Source organism: Pongo pygmaeus, chromosome 1 (assembly GCF_028885625.2).
Source record: "Pongo pygmaeus isolate AG05252 chromosome 1, NHGRI_mPonPyg2-v2.0_pri, whole genome shotgun sequence".
Classification (NCBI taxonomy): Eukaryota; Metazoa; Chordata; class Mammalia; order Primates; family Hominidae; genus Pongo; species Pongo pygmaeus.
In genome coordinates, this window is record NC_072373.2 from 6,033,724 (window position 1) to 6,054,915 (window position 21,192).

Sequence of the window (21,192 nt, forward strand, 5' to 3'; positions counted from 1 at the left end):
GTGAAAGATCTGCACAATGAAAACTGTAGAAGACTGATGAAATAAATTGAAGAAGACACAAGTGAATGGAAAGATATTTCATGTTCATGGATCGGGAGAATTAATAGTGTTAAAATGTCCATACTACCCAAAGCATTATATAGATTCAACACCATCCCTATCAAAATGTCAATGGCATTTCTCACAGAAATAGGAAAAACAATTCTGAAATTCATATGAAACCACGAAAGACCTGAAATGGCAAAAAAAAAAAAAAAAAAAAAAAAATCTTTAGAGAAGAAAAACGAAGTTACAGGCATTACACATTCTGATTTCAAATTATATTACAAAGCTATAGTAATCAAAACACTGTGGCACTGGCAAGAAAAGGACATAAAGCAATGAAACAGAATAGAGAGCCCAGAAATAAACCCAAGCATATAAAACTCAACTAATTTTTGACAAGAACATCAAGAAAACACAATGGAGAAAGGAGAAAGAATAATTTCTTCAATAAATGGTGTTGGGAAAATTGGATATCCACCACTGGGGAGACTGGACCCTCATCTTACATCATACATAAAATTAAAGTGGATGAAAAATCTGAAACCATAAAATTTGTATAAGAAACATAGGGGAGAAAGTTTCTTGATATTGATCTTGACAATGATATTTTTGGATATCACACCAAAAGTTCAGGCAACAACAAGAATAAATAGGTAAGATTACATCAGACTACATCAAACTGAAAACCTTCTGCACATTGGCTGGGTGCGGTAATTCCCATCTGTAATCCCAGCACTTTGGGAGGCCAAGGTTGGAGCATCACTTGAGGCCAGGAGATCAAGGTCACCCTGGGCAACATAATGAGATCTGATGCTACAAAATAAATAAATAATAAAAAATTAAATGAAATAACAAAATGAAAAGACAGCCTACAGATTGAGGGAACATATGTGTATAAATTGGGACTTTCCTGGGCAAACCAAGATAAATGATTGCCTTACCTTTTTCTGGAAAAACTACTACCTGCCCTTGAGGCTGTGTTTTTGTCTTACCTAAGAATTTGCCAGTGGGTGCAACAGCATGCTGAGACAAAGCAAGAAGGTTGTATAGTTCTGATCATAAAGTGGAAAAAATCATCTTTGATGAGAAATGGAATTGAACTTGGTGCAGCTCTATCTTGACTGGGAGCCATAAAAGTAGAAATGTTGAAGACTTAATTATCACAGCCTTTGGGCATCTACAGCAGATTTTTGGGATTGAGTTGCCTGGACTTTAGGATTGCAGGTTTGGAGGTACTTTGAATAAAATGGATGTTCCTTTCCAATAAAATTCTGAAGCAACAAAGGAGGAAGTCCTTGGTAGAGGATAGTGAAGGATCCTTCCTATCAATAGAGTGAAATGTTTCATTGTATTTGCACTCTGAGGTGCAGAGATGTTTGGAGAAATCTGTTAGTGGCAGGATGAGAGGAATTGGTCTTGAGAGCTAGAAACTCTGAGGTCAAGTTTTATTGTGATATACCTAGGTATGATTTTTTTTTATTATACTATAAGTTTTAGGGTACATGTGCACAACATGCAGGTTAGTTACATATGTATACATGAGCCATGTTGGTGTACTGCACCCATTAACTCGTTATTTAACATTAGGTATATCTCCTAATGCTATCCCTCCCCCCTCCCCCCACCCCAAAACAGGCCCCAGTGTGTGATGTTCCCCTTCCTGTGTCCATGTGTTCTCATTGTTCAATTCCCACCTATGAGTGAGAACTAATCATGCATGGAGTTTATAGCACTTTGAATCTGTGGCTTGATATCTTTTGTTTGCTTTGGAAAATTCTTACTGTTTTGGAGGGGGCAATCTCAAACTTAAAGAAAATTGCAATAACAATACAAGGAACTATTTTTCTCTGTAGTGTTTATTGATAAGTGGCTGATATAATGCCCTGTCACCCTCAGTTAGTTTAATTCATATTACCTGTTGACTAGAACATTCTAAAAAACCAGAGTACAATGATCAAAGTGAGGAAATTAACTTGAGCTTACTACTACCAACAAATCTTCAGACCCCACTCAAATTTCATCAATAGTCTCAATACTGTTCTTTATATCAAAAAGATGACATCCAGAATTAATCATTTAGATTTCATGCCTCTTTAGTTTCCTTGAGTTTGGAAAAGATTGTCTGTTTTTCATGACTTTTATAACCTTGAAATTTTTGAAGATTACAGGACAATTTATTTGTAGAATATCCCTCAGTTTTGTTTTTTTTTCCTAATGTTTCCTCATTATTAGATTCATTTTTTGTAGGGTGTCACAGAAGTGATGCTTTGTTTTCTCATTGTATCCATCAAGTGGCTCATGATTTTGATTTACTCTGTTACTGATAATGCTCAACTAAACCTATTGATTAAAGTGGTTCTGCCAAGATTCTCACCTGCCAAGCTGTACTTTTCCCCTTTGTAAGTAATACGTAATTTGTGAGAAGATACCTTAAGACTACATAAATATCTAATTTCCCTTAATAAATTTCAATATTCAATTTTTATTTATATTAATATGATGTCATGAATTCCTACTTTCTTCAATGGGTTATAATTCTGTTACTGTCACTATTTTATTCTGATGTTCAAATTGTCCCATATTTGGCCTGTTGGAATCTTTTCAAGTTGGCTTCTCTGCTTTTTTTGGTCATGTCTCCATCATTCTTTGAGCATGGCCTTACTTTCTTGTACAAAAAGATATTCTGGGCTCATCTTATACCTTCTCTGCTCTAGCTTTGAAATTACCATTTCTTCAAAGAGCCCTGTTTTCTTTTAGAGGAGGATGGTTTTTAGAAACCAGGTTCTAGGTAGCAGGTGTGCTCGTTGCTGTTGAGGTGTTGCATGCTCCCAGGCCCTTTCCGTGAACAGAGCTAGGAAAGTTTGATTATATGTGTGTTAAACCTTTTACCATGTCTGATATGTCTCTTAAGCTCTTTTCTAAATTTGCATTCTATGCTTCTCAGTGCTTTTATTTTCTACTTCTTTCCATTTTTTGAGTATTCTTGTTTTCTTACCAACTTTATGGAATTTGCTGTTAAACCTATCTGGTAATATCTTAATTTTAGTCATTGAAATTTTCAGTTTTTTATATATATATATATATATATATATTTTTTTTTTTTTTTTTTTTGAGATGGAGTCTTGCTCTGTTGCCCAGGCTGGAGTGCAGTGGCGGGATCTTGGCTCACTGCAAGCTCCGCCTCCCAGGTTCACGCCATTCTCCTGCCTCAGCCTCCCAAGTAGCTGGGACTACAGGCGCCCGCCACTACGCCCGGCTAATTTTTTTTTGTATTTTTAGTAGAGATGGGGTTTCACTGTTTTAGCCAGGATGGTCTCGATCTCCTGACCTCGTGATCCACCTGCCTCGGCCTCCCAAAGTTTCAGTTATAGAAAATCCATTTGACTCTTTCATAGAGTCATTAGTTTTCTGCCAAAATTTACCATCTTGTACTTTAATTTCTTGGCCATTCTTATCATTCCAGTATCTGAAGCTCCAGGGATCTGTTTCTTCTGTTTAGTTTCTCTCTCTTTTGATTGACTGCTTATTCAGCAATCAACTAGGCTAAGGTAGGATCAGGATCAGGAATAGAGATTGTTTGAAGTTGAACTTTATTCCAGGTATAGGTCTTTGGGTTTCCAATCAAAATCTTGAGGTGTTTATCAGGACTGTCCTCATCAGGGGGCCCTGAACTCTGATTCTCGTGTTTTCAGCTCTGTGAAACTGCCAGTACCTCTGCTGTGTTCCTTTGCCTCTTGGCTGCTGCTTTTACTTTGGGAATCAACAGTTATAATGAGGTTTAAGGTGGCCCCAGACGCTTGATCTGACTTTGTGGATTCCTTCCTCTTCTGGATGTTAGCCCCTCCAAATTCTCACTGTCTTCATACATTTCTGAAACCTTGAAACAATTAGGGTTTTTGTTTTTTTTTTTAATCTCTGCCTAGAGTTTTTAGTTGTTCTGTGTCAGTGAACTGGTCTGAGACCACTAAATCAACCATTGACAGAGGGGGAATTTCTATTCCAGTTTGATAATTTTCTCCTGCTCACACCCAGGGTAGAGTGCAGTAGTGCCATCTCGGCTTACTGTAAACTCCGCCTACCAAGTTCAAGCGGTTCTCCTGCCTCAGCCTCCTGAGTAGCTGGGATTACAGGCGTGCACCACCACACCTGGCTAATTTTTGAATTTTTAGCAGAATTGGGGTTTCACCATGTTGGCCAGTCTGGTCTCAAACTCCTGGCCCAGGAGATCTGCCCACACTGGCCTCCCAAAGTGCTGGGATTACAGGTCTGCTTTTTTAATTTTCTGTTTGTCATTTTTTAGTGAGGGGACTTTTATAGGGCTAGCCTATCAGTTCAGTTTTCCTGTGGTGAGTGGAGTGGGGAGCTGTATTTGGGTGATGGTTGTATTTGTTAGATTGGCTCTATATAACAGAATCCCTACCTCTGCCTCCCAGAACAGACTATTATCTCTGGGTCTCATAAAATAAAAGTCTTGACATAGGTAGACCAGGGTTTGGAGGACAGTTTCATAGTCATCAGGGAATCAGGTTCCTTCTATCTTTTGTCCACTCTAGTATGTGACTTTACTCCCTGTGGTCACCTCAGGGTTCTTAATAGCTGTTAGGGTTCCAGCCATTACAGACTTCTTTGCGGTTTTCAAGGAAGATGAGGGAGGCCAAAGGGCAAAAGAGTACTTTTCCTAGATAAGCCAGATCCATAAAAGAGACTTCCTGGAAATCTCTCTCAACACTTCTGCTTGTGTGTCTTCAGTCGGAACTTATTCATAGGCCCTCACCTGACTGCAAGAGATCCTAGGAAATAAGTCTTTTATTCCAGATGTCAGTGTGCCCAGCTAAAATCAGGTTCGTGTTAGTAAGAAACATGGGAGAATAGATACTGGGAAGCTACTAGTAGCCTCTGCCATCGTAGCTTTAAGAAACTCATATGAGGATTTCTCGGTGTATCCTGGAACATTACTTCCTAGTAAAATTTATGAAAATAGAAGAGATATTTATATAAATCACAAATTTAAGGCACTATGTCCAAAGTTTTTTAAAAGTAGTTTTAGGCCAGGCGTGGTGGCTCACGCCTGTAATCCCAGCACTTTGGGAGGCTGAGGCGGGCAGATCACCTGAGGTCGGGAATTTGAGACCAGTCTGGCCAACATGGTGAAACGCTGTCTGTACTAAAAATACAAAAATTAGCTGGGCGTGGCGGCGGGCACCTGTAATCCCAGCTACTCGGGAGGCTGAGGCAAGAGAATCGCTTGAACCCCGGAGGCGGAGGTTGCAGTGAGCCGAGATCACACCATTGCACTCCAGCCTGAGGGACAAGAGCGAGACTTCATCTCAAAAACAAACAAACAAACAGTTTCATAATTTTTAAATAAACAGGTCTCCTTTGAGTGCTTACAGAGTAGATAAGAGGTAAGGATGTGTGTATTGTGTTCCAGTATTGGTTGTTGATCTGCTATGTAACATTTGGGAAAGTCACTTTTAAATGCCTGTGTGCAGTCTCTTTATTGGTAGTAAACTATTCCTATATAAGGAGTCTTTGATAAGCGTGAATAAGAGAACTTCTCTCTAGGGCTAAAGATGTTCTCTCAGTAAACACATATTATGAACACATAATTATTTTTTTGTAGGTCACTAGGTTATGTTTAGTGGTGAATAGCTTTGTCAAATTGTATAAAATATACTTCATACTAGAGTGTTTAAGGTAAAACAAATATTAACCATTATTATTGAAGTGCGTTTCCATGGGTAAAAATGCGTCATTCTTCTCAACCATTAAATCGCTTAATAACACTTACCTCCCAGAATTATTGTAAGAATAAATTGTGACAGTATAAAACATGTGAATGCTTAAAAATCTACTCTCTTGGTAATTTTCAAGCATACAACATATTGTTATTAACTATAGTCACCATGATGTACAATAGATCTCTTGAACTTATTCCCCCCGTCTAACTGAAATTTGGTATCCTTTGACCAATGTGTCTCTGATCCCCTCACTCTCCAGCCTCTGGTAACCACAATTTTACTCTCTGCATATATGATAACACTAATTCTTGTTATTTGTAGGTACTTCTACATGGCTGTGTAAAGAACCATAATGGTGTCAGAGGGGGATTATCTTTGAAATGCTCTTTGTTTCTGTGATTGATTGGAAGTTTTGTCCATTTAAGTGATTCACTACTCTGATAAAATTTCACACAATGCAGCGATACTAAATAACTTTGTTGAAAAAATGTGGCTCCCAAGGTACAGCTATTTTTTATAAATAAGTTAACCTGAAAGAGGCATGTTCAGAGTGCTAAACATCTCCAGTGTGACCGTACCTCCCTTCAGCACCTTGCATTACTACCTGATAGCACATTCGATACTATGGAGATTCAGTTCATTATCTTTAAAGAATACTAGAAGGAAAAAGAGCTATAAAAGTTTCCTCTTGCCGGGCACGGTGGCTCATGCCTGTAATCCCAGCACTTTGGGAGGCCAAAGTGGGGGTGGATCACCTGAGGTCAGGAGTTCAAGACCAGCCTCGTCAACATGGTGAAACCTGGTCTCTACTAAAAACACAAAAATTAGCTGGGTGTGGTGGCAGGCACCTGTAATCCCAGCTACTCAGGAGGCTGAGGCAGGAGAATTGCTTGAACCTGGAAGGTGGAGGTTACAGTGAGCCGAGATCACACCACTGCACTCTAGTCTGAGCAACAGAGCAAGACTCCCCCTCAAAAAAAATAATAATAATTAAAAAAAAGTTTACTCTTAAAATGAATTAACACTGGGTCCTACTGGAACCATGTTCTAGCATTTTCAATGCCTTGGCCTTTCCTGCTGCTATTTGTGTAGTGTGTGAATTCTGGGGTTTATACGAGTCTACAAACCAAAAGCACTCTTTATGTCTCAGTTTCGTTGTGGTTAAAATGAGATAGATCCAGTTGAACTAAAACAGTAGGATTGTAAGAATAGGATTGTTCCTCTGGATGTTTGCTCTGTACTTGGTTTTCAACTTTACCTGAAAAGAATTTCAAAACTAAAAATACCATATGAATGAAAAAGGAGAGCCTGCAATTTTGAAAGTATTTCAGGCCCTGTGGAATCTGTAGGCATATTAACTTTATATAATCAGAGATGCAACGGAGAAACTACTTAGCCTTGCAAAATCAAGGTGATACAATTCTAATAGCACAATGGCATAAAAACATGATAAGATACCTGGAAAAATAATATACAACATATAAGAAGTAAAATTTATCTCAAAAGCATTGTCCTTGGGTGATCAAGCCCCAATATTTATAGAAAAGTTGCATATAAATATAGGAGTGAAAAAAAGAAGAAAAATATTAGGTTTTCAAAGAACAGAGGAAATTTGAGGGACAAACTTTTTTTATTTTTTTTAGACAAAGTCTCACTCTGTCGACAGGCTGGAGTGCAGTGGCGTGATCTCAGCTCAATGCAACCTCCACCTCATGGGTGCAAGCAAATCTCCCACTTCAGCCTCCTGAGTAGCTGTGACTACAGGTGTGCGCCACCACACCCAGCTAATTTTTGTATTTTTAGTAGAGACGGGGTTTCACCATGTTGGCCAGATGGACATGACCTCTTGACCTGGTGATCCACCCTTCTCGGACTCCAAAAGTGCTGGGATTACAGGCATGAGAAACCATGCCCAGCCTTCAGGGGCAAACCTTTAAATAAAAAAGAAAGCAATGTGACAGTAAAATCAAGTTAAAATGGAATGTTATGCTAATGAAAGGAACAAATCAACAGAAGTTATCCAGTCTTAAATTGGCCCTTTTTCAGGTTTTTGGAACAGAGGTGACCCCATTGACTGTATTTCTAGTTAAAGGAATACATATTCTTCCTGCCACCCAATAAACAAACCAAAACAGACAGAAGACGAGAAGCTAAGAGAGGGAGGAAAATACAAAAGTAAGAGGGGGAATAGAGGTATATACCAAACATCATAAAAGCTACATTCTTCAAGATTGGAGAAGAAAGTCCCTTGTCCCATCAGCAAATTCTCCACTGGGGCTTTTATGATGCCCTTGGCGATGTACCAAGGGCAGGTAGCATTGCTGATGCATAGTGATTTTTCAAAAGCCGACCCAATTTTACTCAGTGTCATAACTCTTTTTCAATTCTCTGCAGACAGTGCCTTCTTGCTTCCGTGGGGACTGACCGCTCCCTCCACCCTGCCTGTGGCACATCACTTGGTACCCTTGGGTTTTATAAAATGAGCCATTTTAAGTTATAATTGCATAAGGGAATTTGGTGAGCAGAGCGGAGTGTTGCTTCATTTCCAAAGGTAATTAATCGTGTGTGTATTAAAGGCCACTACTTTTCCCAGCTTGCTCTTTGTTCTCCATCATCTGTTGTGGGTCACTTGTGCTTTCTGTTTTTAACACCTATGTTGCTGAAGTCATTTCTCCAATTCATGATCCATGAAACTGCTTCAGCAGTGAAAATGGCACTCCTCAGCTTCAAATCAACATTTTTATATTTCCCTCTAGGTCAAGATCCAAGCTATGGAAGAAATCAGGATATGTCAATTTTCTAGAGCAGCCAAGTTTTCTAAAAGTCTACCTAGCCATGTAGTTATGTAGCCTCACTCTCGCTTAAATAAAGAAAATTAAAAAGCACACCAGAAAAGACTTTTCTTGTTAAAAACACATGTTTATTGTAGAAAATATAGTAAGGAAAAAGAAGAAAATATAAGGCAACTAGAATTTCTCTAGTTAGAGATAACTATTATTTATTTGAGAGTATGTGTATATATCTATATTTATATATAGACATTCAGCTCTTAGGGACTAGATACATATACTGTTTCATAAGCTTTTTTCACAGAATAGATTATAATCAGTTATCTTTGTTATCACCACAGCATTTTTTTCTCGAAGACCTTCTGGAATGAGGCATTTGCTTTTCTATCTAGAGACCCTATCCTTTCAAAAGGTCCTTTCTCTGTGGAAAGAACTATTCTGGCCACAGTTACTGCCAAGAAACGAGGTGTTAGAAAAGGCCTAAAGTTAAGTGCAGAACTGCTGTGTTTTGATGAATATTCTGTTGTTTTGAGAGGAGGTAGAAGCATTCTCAGCTTCAGGATATTTGGTCACTACTCATTGGTCTCTCTGAGAAGTAGCAAACTTCAAAGATTAAATATGAAGGCATGAATTATGTAATGCCTAGATGTCAGTGGCGGAGAAGGTATCTGAGCAAATTCAGAATTTTATACCTGTCTCCACGGGCCTAGTGTGAAGAACAGTCATCTGTGTAAGTGGGTCTTTGTGTATATGGTACTGACATCAGGTCACTGAGTCAGAAACTTAGAGCTGTAAGGAAAGTGAGGTGCTCTCCAGTCCAGTGTTCTGGAATTTCTTCTGCAGTGGCCCCCAACAGCAGGTGGCAGCCTCGTCCATGATTGTATTCTAAGTGATATGGTATTACTCTTTCTATTGGCAATCCATTTCACTAATGGATAGTTCTAGAGATCTGAAATATTGAGATTTAGCTCAGTATTGTTTATATGAAGATAAATTCCGCTTTCCAACAACTCTCTTGCATGTGTCTAACGTCTGCCGCATGGAGTGTCACAGGTTATGCTTCATACTTGTCTCCTTGAGTCTTTTTTTCCCAAACACCCTGAGTTTTTGAATGTTTGACATGCCAGCTGGCTTTCTCTGGATGTACTTCTCGTGTGTAAATTTCCTTCTCTGTGAGGTATTCATACTGAACATGACTTCCAAGTGTGTTTGGGTCTGTGCAGAAGACAATAGGACTGTGATTTCTGATGATTAAAACCTAGATTGTATGTTACTGTAATCAGATCCTGAGGTTGAGTTAGCATGTTTTATAGCATCTGAGTCGCTCTGTTGGAGGAAAGTGTATGTGATGGGCATTTGTTTGCTTCCCCACCAGATTCTCTACCTTCACCCTTCCTGCAAGATTCCCTAGGAAGCTGACTTCTGCTGAATGCACCACTGAGGTTCTCTGCTTTCTAGATTCCAGTTGAGTTTGGTTCATGGGAGGCCTTGGCAGAAATTTTGAAAGTAAGAGCAAATAATAACCATTACAAAAAAATAACATGAATGTGTCCTTCTATCTATGGCCTCAGCTCCTGTTGGGAAGCCTTGGTGCCAGTCCCTCGGTGCTTCACCATTTCTAATTAGTTCCTGTTTTAGTCTGCTTTTGCGTGCGTGCATGTGTGTATGTGTGTGTGTATGTGTGTGTGTGTGTGTGTGTGTGTGTGGTTATAAAGGAATACCAGAGGCTGAGTAATTTTAAAGAAGAGAGATTTATTTGGTTCACACTTCTGAAGGTGTGCAAGAAGCATGGCGCCACCATCTGCTTCTGGTGAAGGCGTTAGGCTGTTTCCACTCATGGCAGAAGGGGAAGGGAAGCTGGCATGTGCAGAGATCATGTGGCGAGAGAGGAAGGGGTTTGTGCCAGGCTCTTGTTAACAACCAGCTCTTGTGGGAATTAAGAGAGCTAGAACTAGGTGGGCACGGTGGCTCACGCCTGTAATCCCAGCACTTTGGGAGGCCGAGGCAGGCGGATCACCTGAGGTGAGGAGTTTGAGACCAACCTGGCCAACATGGTGAAACCCTGTCTCTACCAAAAATACCAAAAATTAGCTAGGAATAGTGGCAGGCACCTGTAATCCCAGCTACTCAGGAGGCTGACACAGGAGAATGGGTTGAACCTGCGAGGTGCAGGTTGCAGTGAGCCAAGATCACACCACTGCACGCCAACCTGGGCAGCAAGAGTGAAACTCCATCTCAAAAAGAAAAAAAAAGAGAGAGTGAGCAAGAACTCACTTGGATGGCATGAAGACATTCACGAGAGGGCCACACTCAGGACCAAAACGCCTCCCATTAGGCGCCCCCTCCAACAATGGGGATCACATTTCAACATGAGTTTGGAGTGGTCAAATATCTAAACCCTAGCAGTTCCCTTAACCCTGGAAAGAGACCCTTCATTAAACTCTTTCTGCTTAATCCTATGAGAGTGCAACAATTTCCTGCTAGGACCCTGACAGATAGAGGGACTATACAGACCACTAAAATGCTGAGGAATTTTTCAAATGAACTGCACCCAACAGACTTCCCTGATTCTGAATATATCAAACTATTTTATTTTATTTTATTTATTTTTTTGAGATGGAATCTCGCTCTGTCGCCCAGGCTGGAGTGCAGTGGTGCAGTCTCGGCTCCCTGCAACCTCCGCCTCCTGGGTTCAAGCGATTCTCCTGCCTTAGCCTCCCGAGTAGCTGGGACTACAGGCGTCCACCAGCACGCCCAGCTAATTTTTTATTTTTAGTAGAGATGGGGTTTCACCATGTTGACCAGGCTGGTCCTGAACTCCTGACTTTGTGATCCGCCCACCTCAGCTTCCCAAAGTGCTTGGATTACAGGTGTGAGCCGCTGCCCCCAGTCAAACTTTTTTAAAACCCCCAAATAGTACTTTGAACTTCACCTGCAGGGAGTTATTCAAGTTGGTTGTCAGCCAGTTATTTCAGGTTGTTGAGATCATCTGGCTCTTGATTTTATTAATCATCTTAGCCTTCCCTTCCAACAATTTGCCGACTTTGTGCAAATTTTATTAATATGTAATCTCTGTCTTTATCCATGGAGAGGCAGTATAGTATCATGAGGAAAAATAGACTTTGGAGTAGGCAGAAATTAGGTTTGAATTACTAGCCACAAGGCTTTGGAAACATTACTTAAACTCTATAAGCTTCAATTTCTTTATAAGGTAGGTATAAAACCTGAAAGTTTTGGCATGAGTTTAATAAAACTGTCTGTGAAGCCCTTATGGACTGCTTGGTCCACGTAGGCATTTAATAAATGGCGGTTTTATATAGAGGAGGGAAATGGAAGCTATCTCAAAAAGAAATCAGGGAAATAAGAATGCCATCTGAAATCTGTCATATGAGAATGAGAGGAGCATAGACTGGTTTTGAGTGTGGGGTGAGGAATAGGGGAGGGGAGGAGATAAGTGAACTGCCCCTCAGACTGCCAGGGAGGAGAAAAATGATGTCACTGGGAACTGCAGTCATTTGAAAAGATAACAATCAAGCATTTCTTTCAGAGCCCTGTTCATCTTTCAGTGGCTTTGCTTCTCCAGATGCTTTTGCTCCTTCAATTATCTCTGCCTTCTCCCATTTCCTCTCCAACCATCTCTTCCCTTCCTTAATTCAGAATTTTTCTCCCTCTTTTCAAGGCATAGTGTTTTGATTTATAAATTAGTTCTGTTTCTGTTTCCTAATTTATTAGTTTCTGATTTCTCATTTATTTATTTTGAGATGGTGTGTCACTCTGTGGCTCCAGTTGGAGTGCAGGCACAGTACCATGATCTCAGCTCACTGCAACCTCCGCCTCCTGGGTTCAAGAGATTCTCCTGCCTCAGCCTCCCAAGTAGCTGGAATTACAGGTGTGCACAACCACACCTGGCTAGTTTTTGTATTTGTAGTAGAGACAAGATTTCACCATGTTGGCCAGGCTGGTCTGGAACTCCTGACCTCAGGTGATCTGCCTGCCTCAGCCTCCCAAAGTGCTGGGACTACAGATGTGAGTCACCGTGCCTAGCCTTCCTTCATATTTATTAATACATTATTTCCAGTTTCCTAGGGATAGTTGTTCAACCTTTACTAGCTTTTTGTTGTTCATACTGAATACATTTATTTTTATTGTGGTATAGCTATTTCCCACATGTGATTTTTTTTTTTTTTTGAGATAGGATCTTGCTCTGTTGCTGAGGCTGGAGTGCAGTGATATGATCATGGCTTGCTGAAGCCTTGAACTGCTGAGGTCAGGTGATTCTCCCACCTTAGCCTCCCAAGTGGCTGGGATTACAAGAAGTACCACTATACCTGGCTATTTAAAATTTTTTTTGCGTGTGTGGAGATGGAGTCTCCCTATGTTGTCCAGGCTGGTTGCGAACTCCTGGCCTCAACTGATCCTGCCACCTTGGCATCTCAAAATGCTGGGATTACACATGTGTAATATTTTTATTGTCACTATTTTCCACACATTCTGGAAATTTTATTTGGATTTCTTTTCTTTTTTTTTTTTTGACAGAGTCTTGCTGTGTCACCTAGGCTGGACTGCAGTGGTGCAATCTCAGCTCACCGCAACCTCCACTTTCTGGGTTCAAGGAATTCTCCTGCCTCAGCCTGCTGAGTAGCTGGGATTACAGGCATGTGCCACCAGGCCCAGTTAATTTTTGTATTTTTAGTAAAGACAGGGTGTCACCATGTTGATGAGGCTGGTCTTGAACTCCTGACCTCAAGTGACTTGCCCACCTTGGCCTCCCAAAGTACTGGAATTACAGGCGTGAGCCACTGTACCCGGCCTGGATTTCTTTTTGACATAGAATTATTTAAGAGAAAGCTTTTAAATTTCCTTGCTGTAATTTCTAGTTTTGTTGTGTCATAATCTGAGAATATAATCTGTAGCACTTCTACATTCTCTACTTTGCTTAGATGTTTTTGGGGCGGGATGTGTAATATGTACTCAATTTTGTAAACATTTTATGGACGTACAAATTTCAATGTTTACTTTTTCAGGCTATAGGCTTTGCTACATAATTTTTGTGTATTTTGTGGTCCTCATGTGGATTTTTTAATTATCTTTTTGCTGTGATAGAGATTAGAAGGGTAAATTAATGTCTCATTTACCATCATTTTTCTTTGTGTATCTCTTTTCATTTCCGGATTCTTTGGCTTTATGAAATCTTTATGTATAAAAGTTGTCCACACATATCTTTATGCACAATGTTTTGGATTTTACCCTTCATAATGAGCTTTTTTCGCTCCTTTGAATTTGACCTGGGCTGGTGTTAACAGCCCAGGTGTAAAATTCCAGTGAGAAAGAAGTCTGATGAGGAGTCAGTAGAATCTTCGGGTTGCTGAGAGCTGCTCAGGACCACGGACAGCTCCCTGCACTCCAGGGAACATCCTGATTTGGTGTCTTGAGTATTGTGAAGCACAGTTAGAGCAGAAACATGGAGAATCACCTTAAAATGGTAAATTGGCTTCTGGTCTTGCATAAGACTTCATTGAGGCCTAATGGGCTATGCAGGTCTACTGTCCAAAGTAGAGAGGTTATTCCTAGTGTCTTTAATATTACTGTCCCTTTAGGCAATTATCCTTATGGTAAGGGAGACTGCATTAAGCTATTTTGGCTGAGGCATATTTTTATAAATTCATCCAATTAGCTTCCCTTGTTGTAGTTTTGGCTCACCAAACATTGTTCTGATTATAATTTAGCAACCCATATAATTTCATCTGCAGAGAGAGTCTGTACTAGGCATGACGATGCTTACATATCAGCCCGTGTGACTGCAAGAGTCTCAGTATAATTTGATAACATGGCACTCAGATTCTATACATTATTCTCTGTGTGTTTAGTGAGTGTGATGACATAACCTTCAGAAAGATTCATCCTTTCTCACGTATTGATAAATCAACTTTTGCATCTACATGGTTGAGAGCCAGAAATTAAAACCTTATTAATTCACTAAGGCATCCCTGTGACTGTAGTCTTCCAACTAGCTCCGTTCTGGGGCACTCTGACATCACTGTACACTTTCCAATAAAAGCAGGGAGTGTATGTGATTAAAGGGAGAGCCCTGTGGCACTCCTGAAAAATCTCCCCTCCCAGTTCACATTGACTTATTAACCAACACTCATGATCATGTGAAACTCTAGAACTGGATCTGGGTGCCTGGCAGGATGACATGGTGTGAGGCTCAAGCAGCACTGGGGAATTCAAACATCTGTTTATTTCTGAGAGAAAAAGTTTAAAGCAAAATAATATCTTTTAACAAACGTTTGTATTTGACTAAAAAGGAAGCAAGCACTTAATTTATGAATTTGCTAATTGCTCTTCTCAGCTGAGAATATCTGTGTTGAATATTAGTCATTATCCAGATTTGGCACAGAATAATCCCGAGGGTTAAATGACATTGTTCCTACAGTGGGCACCTGAAGACTGGCTATAAAAGCAATCCGGGCCAGGGGCGGTGGCTCACGCCTGTAATCCCAGCACTTTGGGAGGCCAAGGTGGGTGGATCATGAGGTCAGGAGTTTGAGACCAGCCTGGCCAACATAGTGAAACCTCATCTCTACTAAAAACACAAAAAAATTAGCTAGGCATGGTGGCAGACACCTGTAATCCCAGCTACTTGGGAGGCTGAGGCAAGAGAATCACTTGAACCTGGGAGGCAGAGGTTGCAGTGAGTCCAGATTGCGCCAATGCACTCCAGCCCAGGTGACAGTGTGAGACTCTGTCCAAAAAAAAAAAGGAAAAATAAATAAATAAAAGCAACCCTAACACTACTGAGGCTATTGACAGTGGCACTTTGCTCTTCTGTTAGGACCTTGGGAAAATTTTTTCCCGCTGAATACAGTACAATAAACTTGGTTCTTATTTCTCTTTCTTTCCCCCTCCCTTTTTCTTCCCTCCCCACCACCACATGCACACACACAAATAGACAGATTTGTTTATATTTGACTTTCTAAAAACCTGTTACTAGAAAGGCACATTAATACATTTCTCCTGTGCCAATAGTAATCAGGCAACTCTGGTTTCTATCTGAAGCAATTTCTTACATATTAAATGCCAGAAAAAGGGCATCCTTCTGTTTTTATAGAGAGCCTTTCTTTATGAAGACTAATGACCACATTAGTTAGTCAGTCAGTCAATAATACCTACCAAATGTCAGTAGAGCAGGAGTGAACACCAACAGAAAATCACATTTTACAAATGCAATTTACTTGGTATCCTAACATGCCATGTCATAATAATTATTGAGGCTTCTCTTCTCTGCTGCATTTGTCTAATGAATGTGGCTAGAGAAATATGGGTGTCCATGTAGCCTCCTGGAAGCACCTGTATGACTTTTCTAGAAGCGAGGTTCCTGGATAAAGATGAATTTTTAAAAGCTGTAGTGAATGAGCAGCAATAGCAGAAGGAGAAAAGTGAGTGAGGGCTCTCCAAGAAGCCATCTGGCAGGCTAAGGGTTCTGAGGGAAGCTCTGGTTTCAGAAGCAACTCAGGAATTACTTCTGTCATATTAGGATGTGATGGTAGGAGATTGGGGACTCTGGGGACTAGAAGTTATTTAATTTCCTGTCTACAATCCTTAGAAGAGGTTTTGAGACTTGCAACCTAGGACCTTAACTAATTATCTTCCCTCAGTGTTGATAGAATTCTTTATTATACATGTTAATATCGGATTAGTCAGGATGGGCTAGATTATGCTGTGTTAACAGCCATTCCCTAAATCTCTGTGGCTCAACAGGGAGCTCTACCTGTCATGGTCACTTGGGACCCAGGCTTTGGGTATAAGGCTACAGCACATGGAAAATGTATGAATGTCTCTCAGATTCTTAAAGCTTCTGCTGGAAGTGATATGTCATTCTGCTCACAGTTCATTGGCTAAATGAGTCACATGGCTCTCTCTAACTTCAAGGATGGTAAGAAATTGCAATCCTACCATGTTTCTAGAAGGAGAACCAGCCCTAATCACAATGCTACATGTTTATAGCTTGCCTCATAGAGTTTACTGTATTCTCCTGGTATAATTTTCTTACATGCTCAACTGGAGAGGAAGCTCTTAAATAAAAAAAAAATCACAGTAAATTTCCTTTAAAAGATTTATTTTACAACTCTGGCATGATGAAGCACAATGGAGTCCTTAGTAATTGACTCCATCTCTTCCATCAGATAAAATCTTGAGAACTGAAGTTAAAATTTGAATAATGAAGCCAAAGGAAAAAGATTAAATGAATTTTAAGATAATTGAGATAAGAACAACTGTGGCATCAGCATAATTCAATTTAATAATGTATTAAATTTTTGCAGAAAAGTGAAAACAAATTGATAGCCAAATCAATGCAGCACTAAGCCACCATTTGGTCTAATTTCTTGCTGAATTAACAAAACAAAGCACTAGTTTAGTTATATAAACGTGTCTGATATTTATACAAACAACAGAATTTGCTGGTAGCATTATCACTGGAAAATAAGATGTGTACTTAATTCTTGCATGTTCTGAGCCCATCTAGGAAGAACATAAAAGATGAAGAACAAAGCAATCACAGGACGTTATCATGAAAATATCACCTTTGGCTGGAGTAAAGTTTTGGCTAAATGTGGCACTAGTATTTATTACAGCTCACCTTTTTATAATGAAAGGCTATGGACTGAACATTCTTATTATTTCCCATTTTCTTACTACTCTATCCCAACACACATGCACATGCATGCACACGTGCACACACACACACTGGCACCCACACCCATGCATGTGGGACACACAGAGCAGCCCAGGCAATTTCAATTGTTGGCAGCTTTGCTTTTATTAGGTATTGGTCTACTGACTTGCTTTCTCTTTAGAGAGGCTAAATGAAACCAAACTCATTTCTACCCAGTTAGCCTGCTGGAACCTATAACAGTTACTGTAATGTTAAAAGCAGTAAAACAAAATAAAAACCAATCAGCTCACTTACTCCCGAAGTCTGCAGTTCGGTGTTTAGCTTTAAAACGTATGCTCTGGGCGTCCTGTGGTGGCTACCAGAGGCTTTGGTGAGTCATTGTCAACCTAGTGGCTAGAGAAGTGCTGGAATGCCCCTCTTAAATACAGAGCCACGTTTGTCCTTCAGAATGGCTGCTTGAACGAATTTATTGCTCAACTTGGAAGGCCGTTTTTTATAACCCACTGCAGTTGTGCTTCATGGGTTTCTCCACCTATCCTGTAAAGTGTATTGGGAAATTACTTTTGTAGATTTCCTCACACTGCAGTGACTAGGGAAATCACCCATTTGTTATTATCTAATGAGGAGAAAGTGGCAACATCTAGAAGCACTGCTCCCATCCTCCTCCCCAGCCCCCACAGACACCTACCTCAGGCCCTCCCAGTCTCAGGTGAGCAGAGGGCCCCACCTTCGGAGGTTGCCTCCCTTCCACCTTCACCAATCCTTTGACCAGATTATCCCCAAGGAAATGTCAATTTCCAGGCAGCAAGGGAATCATAAAGATAAGATCATTGAGAGATTTTTTTCCTCCGTGATTGGCAGTTTATATTTTCCTGGGGTCTACAAATCTGACAGCATTTATTAAATTTTCTAGTTTGATATTGACCTCTGTCTGATGCTGGGCTGTCACCATGCCCAAGACTGAGGGGACCCACCATCTAGCTAGAAGGCATGGATCAATTCCAACTGTCCTACCCCTAGCCTGTGGGCAGCAGAAAGCTCTCAGGCTCTGGCAGAGGAGTCCCAGGGGTGGAATGCATGATCTTCCACTGCGCTTCCCAGCCTTGCTGAGCAGCAAAACAGACCATGAGCAGGTCTCCCTTGAATTCATTTGCTTGATTTGTCCTTGAGTGTCCTTGGATGGGTTTGTTCCCTCCTTGTCCAGTATGTCTTGGTCATCCTGATTCCTGGGCTTGGCTCCCAGGTTGATTCTTTCCCTGACATAAAACAGGCACTATGGGCAAAGACACCTGCAGCCTTGGAGAGACCAGAGATGCTGGAAGTTTCCTGTTGGCACTCAGGAAAGCTGAGAGCATTTGATGAGCATCTTTTGGTCCATTAGTTAAAACCACACTGGGTTCTTTATAGTGGTTAGTTAGCTCTGGGCTATGGGATTGTGGAAGACATTTATTTCTTCTTTGGATTCACCTGGATTTTCTGCAATGGACATGTATCGATAAAATACATGGTGCTTTTCAGAAATTGCCCCATCATCATGTTGCTGTTGTTATTGATATTGTTGTTTCTGATGGATAGAGATCTAGGTCTGACACTCCAAGCAATGTGAACAGCATTTACCTTGATAAGCATTCTTACATCTTAACCCCTGGGAATTTTAAATAGAAGTGTTCCGTGTGATTAAATTAACAGGTTTAGAGATGGGTGTCTTGGTTATTTTCTTTGTTCTCCTCCTGGTAGCTGCCTGCACTCACAGCATGTTGGGAATGGTGATTATAAATGTAACCATGCTCTCTTCTTGTAAGTGGAGAGCCCAGGTACCTCTTATCCAGCATGTGACCCTCTCTCTACCTCAGGATAGTCATACTCTTAGGCTTCCTGGATTTATTCAGGGCCAAAGGAGTGGTCAAGGTCCTTTTTGTTTTGCCCTGTTCCCTTTGGAAAACATTTAGTTTATGCCCACGTTAGAGATTGCAAAATATAGGCACATATTCTCACTAATGTGGTCTGCATGTCCCTTTGCAAGGACATGCAATGTGACTTCACTACTCCTTTCATCAAGAAAAGGAGCCTCTTGGCCAGGTGCGGTGGCTCACTCATGTAGTCCCAGCACTTTGGGAGGCCAAGGCGGGCGGATCACGAGGTCAGGAGATCGAGACCATCCTGGCTAACACGGTGAAACCCCATCTCTACTAAAAAAATACAAAAAAAAAAAAAAAAAAAAAAGCCAGGTGTGGTGGCAGGCGCCTGTAGTCCCAGATACTCGGGAGGCTGAGGCAGGAGAATGGCATGAACCCAGGAGGCAGAGCTTGCAGTGAGCCTAGATCGCACCACTGCACTCCAGCCTGGGCAACAGAGCGAGACTCCAACTCAAAAAGAAAAGAAAAGAAAAGGAGGCTCTTTACCCTAATCTGGGCAGGCCTTGCAACCTGATTTGCCAAAAAAAATATGAAGGAAGCAATGTGGTGTGATTTTCAAGGCTAGAACATAAGAAGCCTTGGAGCTTCTGCTTTTACTGTCTTCAGATGCTGCCTGAAACCACTGTAAGAAGCTCTAACCTACGAGGATAAGGGGTGAGCCCAAGAGCATCAAGGCTCCCATCAACAGCCAGTCCTGTGAGGGAGGCCATCTTGGACCTGCCAGCTCAGTAAACCCTTTTGCTGGACAGAGCCCAGGGAAGGAACCCTGGCAAAATTAAATCATGTGGTCAGTTTGCGGGGTGGTTATTACACAGCAGTAGATGATTGAAAAGGCCCAGTGTCTTCTTGGGGACTGAAACACCCACCTCCTGTTCATGTTGATGATACACAGTGAGCAGAATATGGATGTGGGAGTGGTGTTGGTTGCAGGTGAGGTAGAGAAGCAGTGAACAGAGCACGAAGACCTGATGTTCCAGTGTCGGGAGTTTAGACTTGCTCCTAACAGCGGCCATAGGCAGATTTAGGCAAGAGAGTAACGTGGTCAGATTTTCATTTTGGAAAGTTACTCTGACATCCATGTGGAGAATGAACTTGAAGGTCACAAGGCTGATGGGGCCAGGAAGACAACTTGAGAGGTGATGGTAGTAATCTACTCAAGAGTTCATTATGAGCTGGGGAATGGGGAGGTGTTAGAGAAGAGAATATGGATTTGAAGAGCTGAGGGATGTTAAAAAGGCAAAACTGGGCCAGGGATGGTGGCTCACGCCTGTAATCCCAGCACTTTGGGAGGCCAAGGTGGGCAGATCATGAGGTCAAGAGATTGAGATCATCTGGGCCAATATGGTGAAACCCCCTCTCTACTAAAAATACAAAAATTAGCTGGATGTAGTGGCACACACCTATAATCCCAGCTACTTGGGAAGCTGAGGCAGGAGAATTGCTTGAACCCAGGCAGCGGAGGTTGCAGTGAGCTGAGATTGCACCACCGCACACCAGCCCAGTGACAGAGCAAGACTCCGTCTAAAAAAAAAAAAAAAGGAAAATTGTTGGGACTTGTAATTAATTGGGTGAGGAAACTGAGTGGCAAATGGTCTCAGCTCTACACATGGAGAGCCCTGGGGACATAGGGAGAGTACATTTGGAAGGAAAGATGATGATTTTAGTTCTTAAAATTGTGTTTGTGGAGGAGGCATTCAGACAGAGAATTCTGTTGGGCAGTTTTATGTAGAGAACTACATCTAAAGAGGTCAGAAGTGAACTTCAATAAAATTGAGGTGACCAATGATCACCAGTTTTAAAGAGGACATATTTTCTTTTTCTGTTAAAGGGAACACACCTATGAGTCAGAAAGCCAGAGTTTTATTTTTTCTGGCCAAAGGTTATTGTACAACCTACAGAAGAGAATGTAAACACTGATCTTTAAGATGAATTGCAAAGCTCTAAAGAGGATAAGAAAAATGGTTTTTCGTGATTTATGATGGATAACATTTTAGAGTTGATTTCATAAGAGAATTCATTAAGCC

At 40.9% G+C, this 21,192-nt stretch overlaps 1 pseudogene; it reads right to left on the bottom strand.

The window, feature by feature from the left end:
- Window positions 1-719: 719 nt before the first annotated feature.
- LOC129016069 (uncharacterized) lies at window positions 720-19,878 on the bottom strand (annotated as a pseudogene).
- Window positions 19,879-21,192: the final 1,314 nt, after the last annotated feature.